This window comes from Suricata suricatta, chromosome 6 (genome assembly GCF_006229205.1).
Source record: "Suricata suricatta isolate VVHF042 chromosome 6, meerkat_22Aug2017_6uvM2_HiC, whole genome shotgun sequence".
Taxonomy (NCBI): domain Eukaryota; kingdom Metazoa; phylum Chordata; class Mammalia; order Carnivora; family Herpestidae; genus Suricata; species Suricata suricatta.
Window position 1 is genome coordinate 46,575,396 of NC_043705.1, and position 6,531 is coordinate 46,581,926.

General features: G+C 40.5%; 1 long non-coding RNA gene across 1 annotated transcript; it reads left to right on the forward strand.

Moving 5' to 3' along the window:
• The first annotated feature begins 5,432 nt into the window (after window positions 1-5,432).
• On the forward strand, window positions 5,433-6,256 carry LOC115293306. The gene is made up of 2 exons (XR_003909483.1): window positions 5,433-5,666; window positions 6,024-6,256. It is a non-coding gene; the product is annotated as an uncharacterized LOC115293306 (long non-coding RNA).
• Window positions 6,257-6,531: the final 275 nt, after the last annotated feature.

Genomic DNA, 6,531 nt, shown 5'->3' on the forward strand with positions numbered 1-6,531 from the left:
TTTCTACTCTTTATTTCTTCTGCTTATTTCAGGTTTAGTTTGCTCTTTTTCTAAGTTTAATTTTTTTTTTTAATGTTTGTTAATTTTGAGAGAGGGAGACACAGAATCTGCAGCAGGCTCCAGGCTCTGAGCTGTCAGCACAGAGCCTGACACGGGGCTCAAACCCACAGACTGAAATCAGAACCTGAGCTGAAGTCAGATGCTTAACTGAGCCACCTAGGCACCCCACTCTTTTTCTAGTTTAAAGTGTGAACTGTAGTCACTGGCTTGAGACCTTTTTTTCTAATACAGGTATTATTTTATAATTAAATACAGGTATTTTAGTGCTGTGAATTTCCCTCTAAGCATTGCTTTAGGTGCATCCAACAAATTTTGACATGTGTGTCTTTGTTTTCATTCAATTCAGAGCACTTAGTAATTTTACATTTGGCATTGCCTTTTGATCCATGGGTTATTTTCAATGTGTGTTATTTAGTGTTCAAATATTTGGGCATTTTTGAAGATCGTTGTTACTGACTTCTAACTTAATTCCATTTTGATTAGTAAATAGTTTATATGATATAATTCCTTTTAAATTTTCTGATTCTTCCTTTATGGCTTACAGTGTATCTTCATAAATGTTCCATATGCATTTGATAAGAATGAATCATCTGGTTCTTTTTGAGTGAAATAATCTATAATGCCAGGTAGGTCACGTTGGCTGATGGTTTTGTTCAAGTCTTCCATATCATTACTGATTTTGTGGCATTGCTATCATTTAATGCTGAGGTCTTGAAATCCCTTGGTGGATTATAGGCTTTGTCTCTTTTTCATTTTATTTCTTCCTGATTTTGCTTAGCCACTCACGTGCCCCAATAACTTGTAATTTTTAAGTGGTTTTAGGGTTTATTGTGTGTGTTATAATTTATCATAGTCTACTCTTATGTAATGTGCCATATCACTTAATAGTGTAAGAACTTCCCAATAATGCTCTTCTATTTTTCCCTCTCCCAGTTTGTGCTTATTTTTGTTACGCATTTTACTTCATACATGTGTGTGAATACAGGTGTAATTCCCCACAATACACTGTAAACGATTTTTGCTTAATTTTAAAGAGATTTTGAAGAAGGGAAAAGTCTCTGAATTTTGCCCATATACTTAAATTTTATGGTGTTTTTCATTTTTTCATGTAGATTCAGGGTTCTACTTTGTACTATTTTCCTTCTGAAGGAAGGAGGCCTGAAGACCTCCTTTAACTTTTCTTATAGTTAGGGTGTGCTGGTGATGGATTCTTTTACCTTTTTCAGGCTGAAGTTTTTATTTCAACTTAATATTTTAAAAATACTTTTGCTGGATGTAGACTTCTACATTGATTGTTTTTTTCCCTCCTACTTTCCACTGTCCACTGATTTACTTTGTTTCCAACAAGAGATCTGCTATCATTCTTATTGTTCCTCTACCCAGAATGTGGCCTTTTACTTGTGATCACTTTTTTTTTTTTTTTTTTGCAGTTTATTTTCAAGTAATCTCTACACCCATTGTGGGGCTTGAACTCAGGATCCTGACATCAAGAGTCACATACTCCTCTGAGCCAGCAGGTGCCCCAACATGTGACCACTTTTAGGATTTTTCTCCTTTCATTGGTTTTAATCAAATTTATATGCCTTGGTATTGTTCTATTTATGTTTCAATGCATGTGGTTCTTTGCGCCTCTTGGGTCTGTGTGTTTTGAGTTTTAAGTTTGGAAAATTTTCAATCGCCATTTCTTCAAATGGTTTTCTTTCTCCTGTCCTCTTTATAGTTGCCTGTTAATGCATATCGTCCCTTGAAGTTCTCCCACTGCTTACATCAGTCTCTTTCCCAGCTCTGTGTGTGTGTGTGTGTGTGTGTGTGTGTGTGTGTGTGTGTGTGTGTGTGAGAGAGAGAGAGAGAGAGAGAGAGAGAGAGAGAGAGAGGGAGACTGGATAGTTTTAATGCTCTGTCTCGAGTTTCATATTTTCTTCTGTAGTGTCTAATCTTCATTTTATCTAAGTGTATGTAAAATAACCTCAAATCATTTTTATATCTTCCATGTCTCTTTCACATGTTTAAATGTAACTTAAGCATATGAAAGTGGAAATCTGCTGTTATCCTTTCTAACCTCCTTATTTGGCTCCACACTTTTTGCTGATTCTATCCTCTACAAAAAATTTTGATCAGTGTCTTAGAGAAGTACAGCTGATGGGTCCTCAAGCTTAGACTTTATTTTCATCGTAAATCCACCTTGGGGCCGATTTAAGGAAAGAGGAAGGACAGGATCTCAGCATAGAGGCTTCAGTGCAGCCTCACTAGACTGGGCCATGTGCAGCAGGGCCAGTGACAGCTGATGAAGGAGGGAGTATTTACAACAACTGATTTCTTGATGGGTCATAAAAGTTCATTTGTTTAAAGATCCAGTGATGCCCGTCAGCCAGGAGCTGGGACCCGGCAGGGCTCCTGTGCTTCCAGGGTCAGGCAGTCCGGAGTCCCACTAGGCCCAGGCACAAACTGGAGTTGGACATCAGAGAAGTCTCACTTTACAGTATCACACGAGCCAAATCTGTGGTACATGCTTTTATCTTTGTTGTCCTAATTTCAAGCACCTACTAATTTCATGGTGTGAGAGCAAGCTAATATCAGAAACTTGAGTAGAGGTTAAACAGATAAACCTTAATCAGGATGTGATTATGAACACCACAAAACTACCGATGTAAAGTACAACTAGCAACGGATCTTTGGCATGGGTGGAGTATGGCATATAAGCACGACTAGAATTTTGAAATTCTACAGGCAGTCTAGTTTCAGAGTTCTCTAGTTTTCTGTGCGTGTAGGCTCTATCCCTTCTTAAGAGTAAACGATAATAAGCAATCAGTTAAGAGCAATAATAATTATATTCTGAAACTGCTTTCTCTGAAACAAGAAAGGAATCTGGCAGGTTCTCACAGAAACTTTGAAATCCAGGGAGGTGGATCAGGTCTGCCGCTGCTGCTGCTGCTGCTGCGAGCCTCTTTGTTGCCTTTGTGTTAATTAGGGAAGGGTGCTGCCTCTGGGTGAGGTAAACTCATGGACACTTGGCTTGGCACATGGAGCGCAGACAAGTTCAGCCTCCCTTGTCTCCCAGACTTGGCATTCCTGTGCCTTAAACAGACTACACAATTGTCTCTGGGGCACCAGTGACAGGAGGTGGCTCTAACAAGCCTTCCCCCTAACCAAAACATCCGGCTGGCTTGTTCAGGTACCTGCACGGAGATCAGCGAGACCCTTCTTGGCGTAAAAAAGGATAACAGCCTAACTCTGAAATCCTGAGCCAATATAAATAACGGTGCAGAGGAATAAGAAAATGTCCACACAAAACAGTATTTTAGAGCTCGAAAGGATTTGGGTAATGATCTAGTTCTTACCTTCTTGCTCTTTAATGGATGAGGATCCCAAAGCTCAGAGGAAGTGGGTACCCCAGGTTGACCAATACTAAATAGCTGAGTCTGGCCAGGGCCATCACCAATTTCCTATCCAATATTTAACTATTTTTAGTGGTACATTAAAACTCTTCTTGGGGCACCTGGGTGGCTCAGTTTGTTGAGCTTCCAACTTCAGCTCAGGTCATGATCTCACGGTTCCTGGGTTCGATCCCCACATCGGGTTCTGTGCTGACAGCTCAAGAGCCTGGAGACTGTTTCAGATTCTGTGTCTTCCTCTCTCTCTGCCCTTCCCTTGTTCGCACTCTGTCTCAAAAATAAACATTAAAAAAAAGCCTATCAAAAATGCAGATAAAAAGATGTTTTCTGATTTAATGAGTCCAGGACTCTGAAACATCAGTTATAGTATTTGGAAAAACAGTTTTCATTTCCATAGAATCATGGCTTCTGGCAGTAATAATTCCATTACTCTTGATGAACCAACCGAGACTTCCGAGTTAATGCAATTTATGTCCAAAGATGTCCTAAAAGGCTGATGTAACTTCATTATCTGCACATGACTGTTAAAAGTACTACTGCTATTAAACAATGGAAACGTCTTCTAACATGACTGTAATTAATAGAATTGTGTGTTCCTAGAGGTCAGTTGCCAAAAGTTTAATGAGCAATTTAATTGCTTGAAAAATTTCACTATGTCTTACTTCTTGCTTCAGGGGTTCGGTAACATTGGTTCAGATGAGATACTAGAGTTTGGTAATATTGGTTCAGATGAGATAGAGTTTTTATCTTCAGGGAAGAAAACCTGCCTTAGAAGTCATGTCCAGGTTTTCCAGATCCTATATTGGGCCTAACTTCACTTGTTACTAATTACTCTTCATAAAATCTATAAAACTTGGAGTTATATTTCATTTTAGAAATTGCTCTCCCCTGACTCGAGTAAGAGACAACCACCACCACCTGGGTGGCTTAAGACAACAGGAATCCATCCTCCCCGAGCTCTAGGTCAGAGGCCAAGTGTCTTGAGATCAAGGCGTTCTCCGCGCCCTGTGCCCTCTGATGGCTCCAGGGGAGAATCTGTCCCATGCCTTTCTTTTGGCTTCTGGTGCTGCTGGTCCTCCTTGGCTCCCTTGACCGATTGATGTGTCACTTCCGTCTGTTCCATTGTCACATGCATTCTCCCTGTAAGTGCCCTGAGTCTCCTCTTATAAGGACACTAGTCCCACTGGATTAAGCATCCTGATTAGCCTCCTATGACCTCGTCATAACTAATTATATCTGCAACAATGCTATGTGTGACTAGGTCACATCCGCCGGGGTTAGGAAATGAACTTATCTTTTAGGAGGACACGATTCTATGTACTACAGCACTCAACCTTACTCCTGGGAATATAAAAACACTACAGGTAGTTATTAATTACCTTTCTGTGGGGCTCTTTGAGTCAGGTGAAGGTGGGGTGTGGGGAATCCTGATTTACATCAATCATTCTTGTCTTCACAAAGGTTATGAAAAAACTGATGATAAATAAGCTACTTAGGTATATAAGTCATAATGGGTATTCATTAGAAAAAAGTTGATCTGTATAGGACACAGTAAACATAATGTAGTCAGGGGAGGCCTCCCTGAGGATATATGTTTGAACTGAAAAAGGTTGCAATGAGCCAATGATGGGAAAGGCAAGGAGAAAAATGTTCCAGGTAGAAACAACAGCAAATAGTACGGCTCCAGGGTGGGAAGGAGCTCAAAACTCCAGGTCCTGAAGGAACAGAGAGGGAGATGAGAGTAGAGGAGATCAGATATGTAGGCGGGGTCTTAACCTGATTGTTGACAAGTGGCTCCCCAGTTTTTTGTCTGCAACACTGCAGCTTAGAGATATGGGTACATACATATATGTACCCACAGAGGTAGATGGTAAAAAGAGAAGCTTTTTGTTACATTTTGAGATGGCGTCTCAGGATGCTAATGTATCATTTTAAAGCCGTGAGAAATAGGTGAGATATGAGGGCAGGGAGTAGAGGAGGAGAGTGGGAGCAAGCCTTAAACGAGAATAAACCATGCAATCACTGTGTTCCTCATCATCATTTTGTGCCTACCATAGCACACAGCGCTGATGCCACAGGGTGGAGTGAGCCGAGACATGGAATCCCAGCCCTGATTTGTCCTAGCTGTGTGGCTGGAGCAAGCTGTTTAACCTCTCTGAGCTTCTGCTGCCATTTCTGCAAAGTGCGATCAGCACTACCTACTTCACAGGCTGGGTAGGTACACTTCATTCAGTACTTGTTGGTTTCTTATCCCTTTCCCCCTGGGCATGTATTTCAGGGCTGGGACGGTGGGGAGAAGCAGAGAGGGCAAAAGAAAAAGGTGCTTTAGAACAACTTGAACTGACTTACTGCCTTGTTTAAGACCATCAAAACAAATAGTGTGATATATATCATATCACATATATATTATATTTAACAGGTTGGGGGCATCCTACTTTGTTGAGGAAATATGTTCCTTTGAATCGGGAGACCCCAATCTGTTGCCACTTGGGCCAGTCTCGTTTTCTGTATCCCATGTGCTTGCTAGTATTCTTTAGTGATTTTTTTTTTTTTTTTTTTTTTGCCTCTAAGAAAGCTCCTGAATGCAAGTCTATTTCTTCATCTGGGACCAAATGGAAGGAAGACATCAAAGGCAATTTTGACTCTCCTGGACTTTTTCTTCATTCTTTTCAAGTACCTAAGGGAGCCATGTGATTATTGCTTATTTATGTAAAAGCCACTGGTAATAAAATAGATCATAGTTATTGTTCCTGTTGGGCAGGTTTCCACAGAGTTCACAAATGAAAGCGAAATTCGTGCTGTAACTGAGTCCTTGCTCTGGGATATAACAAAACTCTGGACCCACTGAGTCAGAGTGGGATGGAGGGAGGTGGGAATATGATTTTAACAAAACTCCCTGGGTATTCTTTTAGCCAGATTAGGAGATGAGAACCATTTCTGTATGCTGAGGAGAAACTCGTTATCCATACTAGATCACTAAAACAGTAATTTATTCAATCACCTATTGTCCCTAAATGAAGTGGACATGCGGAGTACATTCTATGTGAAGCATGTCTTACTTAGCAAATGGGTTGCCTAT